Source organism: Lactuca saligna, chromosome 1, assembly GCF_052625555.1.
Source record: "Lactuca saligna cultivar CGN05327 chromosome 1, ASM5262555v1, whole genome shotgun sequence".
In the NCBI taxonomy this organism is placed as follows: Eukaryota; Viridiplantae; Streptophyta; class Magnoliopsida; order Asterales; family Asteraceae; genus Lactuca; species Lactuca saligna.
Window position 1 is genome coordinate 5,808,550 of NC_136417.1, and position 15,890 is coordinate 5,824,439.

A 15,890-nucleotide genomic window follows, 5' to 3' on the forward strand; every position below is an offset into this window, starting at 1 on the left:
CGGGATGATTAGATGACACACACCACAACTTTTAGCCTGGTATGACTTACTCTGATAATTTGATAAATTATTTTTATATAGTATTTTGTTATGACATTACTTAATACTTATGTTCTTATGAGATGATGAATGGTATTTATAGTTTTTATGAATAATTAAAATGATTTTTTTTGGACAATATTTTGGGATGTTACACAATTAGATCGATTCTCCAGTTGTTGAGCCACGACCTCCTTCAATCTCGTAGATACTGATGGAAGACGGAGGTAATATGGAGCTGGTTTTTTATTTTTTGATTTTCCATGGCGAATCGGGTGGTGGTATCCAACGGAAATGAAGAGAAAGAGAAAGAGAGATATTGATCGGAGATGGGGAAGAGAGAAAGAGGGTAGGTGGGTTATTAGGGGGCGATATTTTAAATTTAAAATTAATTAGAAAAGAACTAATAAATGGCATATTCATCATTTTAGGTTGGCTATGGACCAAAATCACACAAAATGCCAACCATAGGGATTAAAACCACACAAGGTATTCGAAATTAGATCACCGATACATCACCAAACATTTTTGGACCAAAATTATAGAATTTTGCTAACCACAGGGACCATTTTTGCAATTTTATCTAAAAAAAATGTTATGGATCAAACGCACAAATTACCTCAAACTACAGGGACCATTCGTGTAATTTACTCTTACATTTCCGGTTTGTTCACATCTGAGTAATTTTTTTTTGTACACATCTAAGTAACGAACTTTTTGGAAGTGTTCACATATGACCATTATGACCGGATGTAACCTGCTATAGCCGGTCATAATGGTCATATGTGAACATTTTCAAAAAGTTCGTTACCTAGATGCGTATAGAAAAAAAATAGTTATTCAGATGTGAATAAACCGAAAAGTTAATTACATTAATAAGTCATATTTCCTTTATATATTTGCCTTAGACATTTATCTGAGTATTTTATCTCTTACATCGGTGGGACATAGATTGATGGGACATCCCTTATAGGAATTTTATTTATATTTCCAAAAGCATTGTAGAAGTGCTCCTTAAAAGGTCCAAGGGGCAACTACTAATTTTATTTTATTAAGTCTAACGGGAGTGGAGGTGTCAAGGAATGTATTAAGGAATGTACTAAAGGTGCTATATCACTCCCTACCTTATGCCAAGGAGGGTGCTAAGAAAGAGATGTCACGGGTGTAGCGAGAGGAGAGTCCAGAGAGAAAGTATGAAGGTGTGTTGTGATTTGTATTTCTTTATATTATTTTAATTTTTTGTCTCTACAATTAAACCTATTAAATTGTCATACTTCCACTCCCTACATTTTTTGTGTTAGACATGCTAAGCCTATGTATCATGAAAAAAACCTAAAAATCCTAGGTGACAACATGTTAATAATATCATCGCTCCCTTTAGCCTAAGGAAAATATTATAGAAAATATTATTTCCAAATAATAATTCCCAACAATTATCATGAAACCGTCATCCTTTATATATGGGTCATCCTTTATTTATGGGATAAAATTAGCATTTAATATTGATTGATCTTATACTTGATAATTTTAAAATTTCAAATTTTATAAAATCTTAGTTCGTGCTCTCATATCAGTGTTTTGAAACGATAATATTCTTTAAAGGAATATCCCTAAAATATGGATTGTGTGTAAATGTAACTCAGTTATAGGATCGCAATATCAAATTCCAAAAGGGATCACACAATATTTCAAACGGATTGAAACCTCTTATCGATTCCAAAAACCTTCTTGTCTTCAAACCGCAACAATTTCAATGATGTTGATTTTTGAATCTGAAGATAGAATTTTAATTATCAACTGTTTGACTCAACCTACTAGGGAAAATGTATTATACAAAAAAAAAAAAAAAAAAAAAAAAAAAAAAAAAAAAAAAAAAAACTAAATATATTTTTATTTCTTTCATTTAACTATTTACACAATTACAATGCTTAACTTGGTAGTTTTTCTTGTTTTCCAATATTATTCTAGTTTTTTATTAGGGTTCTCCCAAAAGAAAAAATGCTTATTTTACTCTTGATTGAGAATTTTCACTTGATAAAACTATAGCATTCTTACTTTTTATCTTATGGCCTAAGATAAAAATGAGATATTTGATTAGTATAGTTAACACGTACAAAAAAACCTTTTAATAATAAATAAATAAATAAAGATTTAAGATATTGATATATATGTTGCAATCAGAGATGACAAAGAAGGCTCAATCTTTGGCTTTGGGATGCTGCATCATATTCATAGTACCCCACACGTTTTAAAAGTATGAGAAATTAACAGGTCTAGCCAAAAGTGCAGTGCCAGGTCCACGTTACAGGGTATTGAGTTAACATCATAAATTTCTCATGATACGTTAAATATAATTCAAATTGGCAATATCTTTGAAAAGAACAACTCCTGTTTGAAAATTAGATTTGCCAAATCTTCATTGGTCTTTTCTTAGTTCATTAATTATATATATATTTTATCCTGTAAAAAGGACAAATCGTTTAAGTACTTTTAGATCTATTGTTACAAATAGAGATAATTCTTATGACTTGATTTTCCAAGAGCAAGATAGGATTTGAGAAATTCACCACGTGTGTGAGTATATTTATTTGAGTATTTATAGTACAAGGATTTTAAGATAATAATAATAATAAACTAATTGCAATAGATACATTCCTAGTAAATATGCTAAATACTAACCCATACAATCTCAACATCAATATTTTTATTTTCCAGACAATCTCAATGTCAGTAATTAAGAAAATAAAGGAAAACTAATTACAATAAATACGATTGTCACATAGAATTGTAGGGCGATCATGTGGTTGTATGTGAAGCTCACATAGTATATAAGTAACCTAGATGAGAGAACAAGAACGATTTGATGCGCAGGGACAAGGTTTGAGAATTCAAACCTTGAGTGAATGCTTAAGATCAATGTCTGATTGTTAATATATGTTTAAGTCAAGCCTGAAAAGACCAGTCAAGTATTAAATAATGTGTTCAGCAAATGATCAAGTTGTTAAATGAAGAATCAGAATAAATTATCAAAGTAAAGCTAATAAATGAAGAACAAGAAGAATGTTTTGAAAGAAGTTTAAAACAACTTAGTAAAAGCTAAAAGTTGAGTGAATGATCCGTACTTGACTTTGCATTGGAAGCTCCTATAAATAGGAGAGAATGTTACAACGAATTAACTGGAAAGCTTACTTAGGACTGGACAATAGAAATGTTTCTGACATTCTGATTGTCTAATATTACAAAAAGAACTAGTTCCTATGAAACGTTACACGGATATAAAGACAAAATTCATAAATGCATAAAGACAAAATAGGGTGATTCCAAATCAACACCCATTCCGGACATGAGAGTCATTTCGGAATGGCTTCACTTCAGCTTTTCCTCTTCTACTTTTTCGGTCCGGACGGATTCCGTACCATTCTTCATATTTTACTCTGGACCATCATCAATTTTGGAATATCTCCACTTCAGAACTTGAGCTTAAGAATGCTAAAGGTTCACTTTCAGGTTCCAACAATCTCCCCCTAAGTGAACTTAGCAATCCAGTCAGTTTAAGCAGCATCTTCTTTGATGAAGGTGTGGGCTCTAAACAACCATTCTTGAACTTCAATGTACCAGGATAGATGACTCACAAATTTGGCTTTAACTTGTTCCGTAGCTTTTGATTTGGAGGCACGTGAAATGAAATTCTGCAAGGCTTTGGTAGGAATTAGGTGTTTGTCGAGGACTCGAAAAAAGTCATTTTTGTTTGTTTTTCTTATAGTGTAGACAAACCCTAGAACTGGTTCTTCAATTGGACCATTTACAAGCAGTTCAGCTTCCGGAAGAACATAACTGATTTTTTCAACAAAATTTTCAGTTCCATACAGGTGCGCAAGCTCATAGTCGTGTCGACAAAATTCTGCGACATAATCTTTGAGAAAGTTCATAGTTGTTTGGTACGCACCCATACTGATGTCAACTCTTTGAATCCCTCTGAAGTAAGCAGCCAGTGTGAGAATATCGTTCAGATTCATCGAAGAGAAATCCGCATCGGAAATGGTCTGGGGAGTTTGCTTGTTCCAAAGGACATGAAATCAGAATAGTGGGCAGCTCAGATCGAATTTTACCAAAAATTTTCTTCCGAAACCATCAACTTTAGTAATTCTCTTCCTCGTCCACACTTCTTTGAGAGGTTGTGCATTCTTAGAGTAGAATGTTGTAAGCCTTTCTCGCTCAATCTAGAGGATCACTTCTGGATCGTCTGATAGGTGAAGAGGTGCAAATTTGGTGTAGAATTTGTTGTAGGGAGAGAGAGAGAGATAGAGAGAGAAAGAGAAAGAGAGAGGGAGAGAGAGAGTGTGTGTGGAAGATCCAGCTGTTCGGAATCATTGGTGGGAATATTGTAATACATGAGTGGGATAATCTCATGATCACAGATGATTCCTTCTCGACAAAGAGGAGAAATTCCACGCATCGGATCAGGGTTATCCTTGAGAGCTTAGATCTGGATGCTGTCCTTTAGTGATCTATTGATTTCCTCCTGAGACGATCCATGTTTTTGCTTTGGAGGAGGTCCGGAGTGAGCAGCTTGTTCGTCTGTTAGAGGCCTTTTGCCTTTGTCTTTCCTCAACGTATCAATGATCAGCTTCATGTTTTCATCAATGATAAATTCCGGAGTAGGGTTTGGAAGAGGTTCTTCTGGAATTTCATCATGGATTCGGAGTGGAGAGCCCTGGTTTACTGGAGCAATCTTTGGAGCTGGAATCGGAGGAAGCATTAAAGGTGTGGCTTGGAAGGCTTGGGCAGTGAGTAAAGATTTTGCTTTTTCCATTTGAATACCCATCCGAAGAGCGTCAGGAAGAGAAGATGGTCAGGAAGCAGCAGACCAAATTCTTTTTTCTTCATCAGTCATGACTTTTGGGAACAGCTTCTTCGGAGCCTCGAGACCAAGGACAACCTCTGTTACAAATTCTTCCTCGCTATCTTCTTCATTGCGTTTAGAAGAGAACGAAATGATCTTCAAGTCTTCTTCATCAGAGTCAATTTCATCGCGGAGTGTGAACCCTGAGGCAGGCTTCCAGATCTGACTGGGGCCTTCTCCCCCTCTTGCATTAGTTAACCTCCAGACCGGTGCAAGCATCAGTGATTCATGCAGGCCATCAAAATTTTCAAAAACCTTTTGGAGTTCGGTGTTGATCTTTTTAGTAAGGGCATCATATGCTTCTAAAGTGGGGGCTTGAGCAGTAAGGTGATCAAAGAGATGCTCTATGACGGCTAACATCTCATCAAACTTTCGATTCGGAACATCAACAATGTTCCATGTTAACCGAAGAAGTTTGATGAGGACTTGTTGAATAATCAGATTCATTTCATCCCTCTTCTTTATCTCCTTCTCTAGACTCTGAATTTGCTTTTCGTGACAAACATGTGTCTGCTTGATGCGTTCGTTTGTAGCAGACACCAAGTCATCATGAACTTTTAGAATTGTGGTGATTGTATACAGGTAGTGTTCAACTGAGGCATCATACTTGGATTCAACTTCCTCCATTGAGTGCTTGAGCCGGAGAGAAATTAATTGATCCAGTTGGGCTTCTCTTTCCGCAACAGACGGTCCAGATTGCTGGGATATAGACTGAAGGATGATATCGAGCTTGGAATCAAGTATAGAAATCTTCTGATTCATTTGACTGTTGAGCGCTGTTACGAAGGTTTCAATGGAGGAAACCTTCTTCATGGTATCCGACACATTGGTTTGCATCTCAATGAGAGCAAAGGGATCGATGTAGTTACCAGCAGAAGATCCTGTGTCGAAATTAGAGTGAGGAGATTTGCTTGATGAGAAGAGGGATCAATGGATGGACCAGGATTTGTTGCAGCACCATCTTCCTGGACTTGCATGCTGGAGTTTGAATCGCCAACCGGAATGGAAGAGGAGGATCTGAAGTCATATGCAGACTTGGATACGGATGCCTTTAATTGAAAACGGACTGAAGTCATGAAATTCGTGTGTGGAACAGTTTTTGCTTCATCATCCAGCATGGCTTCTTTGGAGAGCTCTTCGTCCGTATTGGTTTGGAAGACGTCTTGGTGAGTGGTAATAGGTGATAGCTCAGAAGTAAGTTCGTTGTCGGCATCAACGTCAGTGGGAGGAACAGAAGACATATTGCTTTTGATGGCTTGGTTCCTCATGGCAATAAGAATGGACTCTACCTGGGTTCTGGTGAGATGCGGATGCATTGATTCGGCCCTATTAATAAAATCTTCTCATTGGGGATCATTAACACTTGGTCGTCCTATACACCTTCCAGGTATCAGACCAGTTGAGCCATCAGAATTCGAAGGGACATATCCAACTTTGGAACGCTTGGGGTCCGAAACAGGGGTTCCGGAGTGTTTGCGTGTAGAAGAAACAATGGGATTATCAAAGGAGACTCGTGGGTTAGTTCCAGGGGTAAGGTGTAACGCCCGCAGATCCGGGCTAGTCAATTTAGAGGCAATAGGGGTCGAAAATGACTTTTCAACAAAAGATTATCTAGAATAAATAATCTTAACCAAGTTGTAGAATATGTCACAAGGTTTCCGTACATATAAAGAACGCCGAAATCCGAGTTATAACGAAGAAGTTATGGCCCGTCGAAGTTTCGCGACGGAACCGGCAGGGCACCGGGAAGCGTAAATAGTGAATTTACGATGGAGTAATTTTTAGCCTTAGTGATCTAAACAAAAGTCGTAGAATATGTTAAACCGAGAAAATCCATAAAAAGAACGCCCAAATCTGACTTCGTATGAAGAAGTTATGATTTTTCTAAGATTCGGCTTAGCAGTGTACAGCCCGAAACTCGAATTTTAGTTCGAGCGGTTTTTGGCTTACATAACCTAAATGAGAGTTGAATATCTCATTAATAGGAACTCAATAGTAAAAATACAGACGAAAACGGAGTCCGTATGAAGGAGTTATGAATTCTTCGCTGTCATTTAACAGTCTAAACGCCTCCTACTGTTAAATTTGAGATCGGTCGAGAATTAGCCGATGGAGTCTAAACTAATGTTGTAGATCTTGATTTTACCTACGCGTGGATATAAAGAACGTCGAAAACGGAGCTCGTATGTGAAAGTTATGATTTTTCTAAATTTGAAGGCTGATACGCGATAGGGGTGACGTGGCACCACCAGAATTGGACACGTGGCACCACCAGAAGGCCACCACATGGACCAATTCGGCGAGTAGGTCCCCCCTACTCGGCGAGTCCATCAGATTTTTGCACTATAAATAGAGGTGCCGGGTCTAGCCTCTTCTTCACACCTCCCAAACCTTCTTTCTCTCTCTAAACTCTCTCTCTAAGCCTCCCTAACCCCCTAAAGCCTAGGGTAACTCCCTAGCACGAGGCGGAAGCCCCGGAGCGCCTGAAGGCCCCAAGAAAAGAGCCTTTCGGCTCGGGAAACGCTGCTCCAGTGAAGCCCGGTTTTGCGAAAAACCCGCTGTAAGTGAGCTACGCCTACGCTAGTTTTAATATAGCTTCTAATTAATTATAGTAACATTATTAGGACCTGAAAATAATTATTTGGGCTATTATTATGAGTTATATTGAGTGTTATTTAACGCTTATATAATAATAATAATATTCAGACAATTAATTTGTCGCGGATATCGGTAGACTAAACCCTAGTGGTGTTGATACTAGGTTTTATCGAAGGAAAGTTGTTTTGAGAGTATCGAAGCACTGTCCGAGTGTTGAGTCACCACCTTTCAGGTGAGTGCATGGTCCGTTTCATCTTACACATAGATATGAAGTATTTTATTATAAATTACGTGCTATGTGCGCATATTGTTTGAATACTTGTTGTCTACGCTGGTGAAAAATTTTTATACATGTTTTAAATGCCGTAAACTGTATAAAGTATTTTATATCTACAAAATATGTTGGGTAAAACATGGGTAGATGAATGATGAGAGATAAAAGCTGAAATAGAGGAACATTAGTAGCATGGACCTAGTGCCCTATAGGTATACATTGGCAGCAGTGGACCTAGTACCCTATAGATGAGCACTGGCAGCTGCGCCACAACCCGTAGATGTTTCAGATCTACGGTAAACGTCCTAGCAGCTGCGCTCTAAGGACAGTATCGGCAGTTGCGCCTAATAGGGAGCCTTATGACCATGACAGTAGCGTTTAAAGGTCACTACCGGCAGAAGCGCCTCATAGAAAATGTCCCAATTATGGCAGTTGCGCCTAAGTGACAAGATTAGCAGCTGCGCTTGACTAATGTGTCATTGGCAACTATGGACTTCATGTTGTTTCCTTAGGATGATCCTTAGGAATGAATGAATGAGAAATAGTTGATTCTTAGGGTAGACCCTTAAGAATAAAGAAGATAATGGGGATGGGTAATTGGGTTGATTGTTTGATTATTTAATCATAATGATTATATTATTGTGGGTTGAGAACCCTATGTATTCACCAGGTTTCCCAACCTGACCCACTCAGTTTATTTATATCACAGGTGTTGATACGAAATCACTTTACACTGAGAGATTTAAAGAGATGTAGATCACTAGTGTAAATAAATGTAAGTTCTGTTTATGCTTATGTTTCTGTATTAACGATGACATCCCAAATGTTTTGAAATGAATAAAATACGTTTATTCGAAAATGTTTTAATAACATATTTATCATGTTTTTCTGGGAACAAATTCCACAACATTTTTATGAAAAGAAGTACTCTGATTTTTATAAAGCATAAACAAAATCGGTCTTTTTTGGCCGTGAAAATGGGGATGTCACATAAGGAACTATGGTCAACACTGGCATCCCCTTTTTGGGAAGGAGAGGGTGGATTGTGAGCAGAATTCCCGTGATAGTGTGCATGTGATTTTGAAACATCGATGGGGTACCTTGGTGGGGTATGCAGACAGCCAGAATCAGCCAGAATGTCATGGGTTCCTTCCTGTTGAGAGTAGGAACTGACTTTGGCTTTCTTTTTAGGCTTTGGTTTTGTGGGCGAAGTCTTTTATTTGACAGAGTTTTTCACTTGGGCTCCAGACTTAGAAGGATTGGCCTCTTCCGAAATAGGTTCAACAGAGCTTGGGGTAGGTTGTGTTGGGTTAAACACAACCGAAGTCTCCATGTGAACTTTTGAAAGAGTTGAATCGGAAGGAATAAGGGCCAACATGTGGTCTGGAAGTCATCTGACCAGACCAAAAGAAGATTGGTCCGGAATGTGATAAGACTTAACAACTCTAAAAGTGACACATACCTCCGGAGGAATGGTGTTAACCGGAAGTGGTTCATGAAGTTCTTTGAAGATTTATTGGAGTGTCAGTGCCCAAAACCTAGGGCTCGAAATCTCGTTCTCCTTTCTTTTGATGGAAAATTTGCAAAAATCTTGCCACAGGACTTCCGGAAGATCTACTGCATTGTCGCGTCCGGAGTAGATGTTGTAGACGACATTGAGCCAGTCTTGTTCTTAGCGTATCGGTTCCTCCATGCTTTCTAGATAGCCCTCTAATGATGAGGTGCATTAGCACGGTCCAGAGTCTGGAGATGACAAATTTCTTGAAGTCTTTAGACCTGTAATCTTGATTATACCCAATGTAGGTTAAAAACGTCTGAAACTCTTTAGTCGTTGGTTCTTAGACCTTGAAACCTCTTGGATTTTCTTTCACATCGATTGCCTTAAGGAAGGTCGATTCGTAGATTGGAACAGTTTTGTCACCGATAATTGTAATTTCTAGTACACCGTCTTTGAGTTTGATACTGGTGAAGGCACGATGAAGATGATGAAGTAGTAGTGGAGGTTCAGGGGTTTTAGTGAGGGGAATGGAGGTGGGGTGATTTGCGATAAACTCTATCATTACCCTGATGGATTCATCGTAATCCGTGGGATTTAAGGAGAAGAGTTGAGTGGTGTCTCTTAGAAACGGTTCTGGAGCGGCAGATGATGATGAACCCTTGGAACCTTTGGCAGTTTTCTTTTTTGCAATGGATTTCTTTGGGGTTGAGGCAGTTTGAGTGGGTGTTTGTGGAGATGCCATTGTTGCAGGAGATGAAAGCTTGAAGAACACAAAGAACACAAGGAGATTTGAAGGTTTGGGAATATATCTTGTGCTATCTTGAGTTTGGAGGATGGATCCGAGGTTGCTACCTCAGATCTAGAGTAGTGATTATCCAAAAGAGCATAAAGTTCCTGTCTTTGAATTGTTGGTGAAGCCTTCATGTACCAAGCCCTAGATCAAGAGTGTTTTATGCTTAGATGTCTTTGGATTCACGTAAAGATTGCAACTTTACGTGAGGAATAGCTTGTAGAAGAGCAGATCTATGGATTGGAACCCCTGCATGGTTTGGAAAGCCACTGTATGGATTAAGAACTAGTTGTACTCGGCAAGTCGCATGGGTGTACTCGGCGAGTTGGATGAAGATAGGCAGGAAATCGACGAGTTGGAAGAACAACTCGGCGAGTCTGTTGATGATTGCCTTGGACTCGGCGAGTCTGTTCTTGGACTCGTCCAGTCTATTCGCAAAGTCCTAACCGTTTTGGTTGAGCCGTGAATCGGTGAGTCGAGGGACGACTCAGTGAGTTGAACAGGAGGTGACTCAGAGTTCGTGGGACTCGGCGAGTTGGGTCGTGATATGGGAGTTTTCAGAGCATAGGGACTCGACGAGTTAGCGGGCTGACTCGGCGAGTAGAGTCAGTCAGGAAGTTTGACTTTGACTGAGGACTTTGACTTCGACCAAGAGTTGACCAATTGACTTCCAGGGGTAATTTGGTAATTATTGGTATTTATTGTGTTCAGTCTTTTGGTATTATCAGTTGTAGAGTTCGTGTCGGAGGTTGGAGCAGCATGATCTTATCTCTTCAGTCAGTAATTGTGAGGTGAGTTATCCTCACTATATCGATAGGGTCTAAGGCATCAAGGCCAGCCCTTTATCGGATTGCGATTCGGGTATCGTTGTTATGTTATCGCTTTGCTATGTTTTCATCCTGGTCTTTAGGATGGTATATGTTAGAGAACTGGTTAAGGTCGGTATCCTGGTATATAGGATGATGCTATGTTAATGACCGGTTAGGTCGATATCCTGGTTAGAGTATGCTATGTATGTGATATACTAGATCGACTGATTAGTGATTAATTGTTATATGATTATATGTTTATGTGTACATGGTTGGTTAACTGGGGTTGGGTTGAGGCGGGTCCTGCTTTGTGCTGTAGGCTAACACACCCAGGGCGGACGGGATATTCTGAAGGCCCAGCGAGCGGTCCGGATAGACTGTAGGCCCCGCAAGGGCGCACCAGATGTGCCGAGGCTCGGAGAGAGTGGACCAGGCCGACTGAAGGCCAGGTGTTGGCGGACCAGTCATACTATAGACTCAGAGAGTGAACCATCTGGGTTGAAGGACCAGTACGGCGGACCAACCACACTGCAGACTCGATGTATATGGCTAGACTCAGAGGGTGGACCAAGTGGACTGAAGGCCCAGTGCGGCGGACCAGTCACACAGTAGACCCGAAGTGCATGGCTGTTTTGTGTTTTGTTATGTTATGTGTATGGCATATGTGGTTGGTATTTTGGGGGTATCTCACTAAGCTTTCGGGCTTACAGTTGTGGTTTAATGTTTTTCAGGTACTTCAGGAGACCGTGGCAAGGCAAAGGCGTGATCATACCGCTCCTCAAGTTCTTGTTTTATGATATGGTTCTGGGAATACTCTGATGATAAATGTATAAAGAAAACCTTTTTGTAATAACTTAATGAAATTGGGTTGTTTTTGAAAAGTTTAAATTAGCTTGAATTTTTAGAGTGTTACAGGTCGTGTTGGTCAAAGTAATGATGAGGGTCCGAATGTGAAATGGGTCGCATTTAATGAATGGTGCTTTTTGAGGGCTGAGTTGACCTGGGAGGGGAAAGGTTAGGTTGTATGTAGCTCAAAATGGTAAACCCTAAACGGCGATTCGATGGTTGCAAACGTGTTCACGAAAATCATGGACGATTAGATAAGGATCATCTTCAAAAGTAACCGTTATGAAAATGTTTCGCCTTATGAACCCTTGGTATTCCTGATGACCAATTCCGGATAGATTGAAAATATGGTGGGTAAAAAGTTGAATTCCGGACCAACAATTTGAAAAAGATCCGGAGCAAAAAGTAATCCAGAGTGAGATTCCGAAATCAGGTTTTGAAAAATCCGGAATGAAAATATTTTGATTTCAGATTCCGGAGTAAAATTTTGGTTGCAAATTACGGAGTGAAATTTTGAAAAGTGGGTTTTTGTGTTTCGAAAGAAATTGAATATTTTTGAAAAAGATTTGAGAGGCAGCCCGGAACAAGATTTGAGAAAAAATTATGGAGTCAACTTTTGAGAAAATTTCGGAGTAGAAAGCACATTACCTTTCCAGAGTGGAATTCCAGGAGGACCTTATGGAGTAAATTCCAAGATGAACTATTTTTCATTTGACTTATGGGGACTTGGAACAACATATAATTAGGATGAGTTGTACTACTTAAAAATCAAGTGATGGTTACAAATAAAAGATGATAAAATGATCCTATGTATTCCGAGAAAAGGTAGGTCCGAGACAAAGATTATTATTATTATTATTATTTTATATTATTAAAAGAGACGGAACTAGATTTTTTTCGAATACTTCATCAAAGAGAACAAGTTTCTTAAAAGAACTGAGGATCTAGCATCATCATACCCATCTTGTTCAGAAAACCATTAAATTTGGTTTCGTCTAATGCATTGGTAAAGACATCAGCAATCTCATCGTTAGATGGAACAAAAATGAGTTCAATGTTTCCATTCAAAACATGGTCTTTTATGAAATGGTGTCGTATGTCAATGTGCTTCTTCATTGAGTGCTGAATTGGATTCTGTGAAATTGCAATAGCAGTTTGAGAATCACAGTATATGAGAATGCGTTGAAAGCGGTAACCATAATCCAAGAGTTAAGAATTCATCCATAGAACTTGAGAGGTACAGCTGGCAGCGGTAATATATTCGGCCTCAGTTGTAGAAAGAGCAATGCAGTTCTATTTCTTGGATGACCAGCTAACCAATCGTCCACCTAGGAATTGACATCCACCTGATGTTCTTTTCCTATCTATCTATAGTCCACAATAGTTTGAATCTGAGTAAGCTTGGAGTCGAAAACTTTCATTTGTTGGGTACCAGATTCCAAGATTCTTAGTACCTTTAAGGTACCTGAAAATTTGCTTGACTGCCAAAAGATGAGACATCTTCGGATTGACCTAAAATCTGGCACATAAACATGTAGAAAACATGATGACCGGAAGACTAGCTGCGAGATAAAGCGGAGATCCAATCATTCCTATGTACTTCTTTTCATCGACTGCAACTCCTTAGGGATTGGCAAGGATCTTGTGAACGAATCCCATAGGTACTTTGGCTGAGGGACAGGTGTCCATTGAGTATTTCTTGAGGAGTTCCGAAATGTACTTCTCTTGATGAATAAAGATGCCTCTATTAGTCTATTTAACTTGGAGGCCAAGAAAGAAGCTTAACTCCCGATTCATGCTCATTTGGAATCGATTGATCATCAGTTTAGCAAAGTCAGCAACCATATATGAATTAGTGGATCCAAAAATGATGTCATCCACATAAATTTGTACCAGCAAGAGATGCTTCACATTTGATCTTCGAAATAGAGTAGGATCTAGAATTTCCTCTTTGGAAACTGGAGCGTTTGAGAAAATTAGTGAGGGTCTCATACCATGGGCGTGGAGCCTGCTTGAGTCCATAGATAGCCTTTCGGAGTTTGTAATAGTAGTTCGGAAATGAGAGATTAACACAACCGGGAGGTTGTTGAAGGTATACTTCAGTGTCAAGTTCACCATTTAGAAAAGCACTTTTGACGTCCATTTGGTATACCTTGAAACCTTTATGAGTAGCATAAGCAAGGAAGATTCTAATAGCTTCAAGTCTTGCAATAGGAGCAAAGGTCTCATCGTAGTCGAGCCCTTCAATCTGAGTAAAACCTTTGGCCACTAGTCTTGCTTTATTTCGGATAATAACTCCTACATCATCTAGCTTGTTGCGGAATTCCCATCTTGTACCAACAATGGGATGGTTTGGAGGAGGTGGTGCGAGAGTCCATACTTCATTTCTATCAAGTTCTGCCAGTTCTTCTAACATGGCTGTAATCCAGTCAGCATGCTATAATGCTTCCTAGATGGATTCGGGTTCAACCATGGATATGAATGCTGAGAAATGACATTCATTTTGGATACTTGTAGCAGAACGAGTTTGTACACCAACATTGAGGTTTCCAATCACTTGGTTCGGAGGATGATCTTCGGTCCAGACATGTAATCTTGGAAGTTCTTGAGCAACAGGCGAGCCGATATTAACAATAGGATTGAGTTGCTCCCCCTGAATGGTCTGAACTTGAGGATGATGCTCCCCCTAAACTTATGAACCAGAGAGGTTGACATCATCATCAGAAGAGAACTCAAAGAAATTTTCATTGTCATTAATGTTGATCGGATTGAAGTCATCGAAATCAGCAACTGTATCTTGGAAGTCGTCAGCATTCGATTCAAGAGAGAGGTGATTCTCCCCCTCAACCTAAAAAGTTTGAAATGGTTCGGAATCAAATTGAGGGAGGCTCGGAATCAGACCAAAGATGTTGTGCAAGATAGGAGCTTCCGAAGGAGAAATTGTATTGGGAGTAGGCCTCGTTCGAGATTCCGAATCAAGGGTTGTTTTGGAAGGACCAACGAGAGTTATAAAGTCTACTTCATGAATTACTTGAATGTTTGGACATTCCGGAGGAGGAGCATCAGACTCCATAATGTGGGTGGTGACATGAGTGGGACTAGAACTCCGAACAAAGGTGTCATCAAAGGTAACATCAAAACTTTCTTCAATAACTCGAGTACGTCGATTGAGGACTCGATAAGCCTTTGATTTTGAGGAATAGCCAAGGAAAATAGCTTCGCCGGACTTGGGTTGGAACTTGGTAAATTGATCGCGATTATTCTTGATGAAGCATTTACATCCGAACACATGAAGAAATGAGATTGTTGGCTTCCATCCATTCATGGCTTCGTACGGAGTTTTGTTGAGGCGCCGATTAATGATGCTCCTATTATGAGTGAATCATTCTGTAGAAACGTCTTCAATCCAAAAATAGAGTGGAAGATTTACAAAATTGAGCATTGATTGAGCAGCTTCAAAGAAAGTTTTGTTCCTTCGTTCAACTACACCATTCTATTGAGGAGTGCAAGTAGAAGAAAAATTGTGGTCAATTCCCTAATCGGTAAGAAATTTCTCAATGGTGGAGTTTGTGAATTCCGAACCATTGTCACTTTGAATGTGTCTAACTGGGAGTTTGATGAGAACGTCTGTTCCTTTGATAAAATTTATGAATTCTGAGACTGTTTCTGACTTTAGCATGTGGAAGAAAACCCAAGAGAATCTAGGGAAAGCATCCACAATCACAAGAATGTACTTTTTGTGATGTAAACTTTCCACTGTTGATGGGCCACATAGATCAATGTGTAGAAGTTCTAGAGGCTCGAAGATTGATTTCTCAATGATGACTGGATGACCTTTCTTTGACTGCTTACCACACTCACATGTAGCTCATAATTGATCATTTTCGAATTTAAGTAGTGGTAGACCTCTAACCATTTCGCCTGAAACAAGATCATTCATGTATCTGACGTTCAAATGAGCAAGCCTTCGGTGCCAAAACCAAGTGATGTCGGGGATAGATTTGGAGAGTAAGCACAGCTGGGGCTTGCCAATGATCATGTTGATGTCAAGAAGGTACATATTTTTGTTGCAGTTGGACTTGATCAAGCATTCTTTTCTATCTTCAGTCATGATGTAGCTATGTTTTTTTTTA

The 15,890-nt window shown here is 39.2% G+C and overlaps 1 long non-coding RNA gene across 1 annotated transcript; it reads left to right on the top strand.

Moving 5' to 3' along the window:
* The first annotated feature begins 1,095 nt into the window (after positions 1-1,095).
* LOC145047883 (uncharacterized) lies at positions 1,096-11,792 on the top strand. The gene is made up of 2 exons (XR_013682510.1): positions 1,096-1,238; positions 11,643-11,792. It is a non-coding gene; the product is annotated as an uncharacterized LOC145047883 (long non-coding RNA).
* Positions 11,793-15,890: the final 4,098 nt, after the last annotated feature.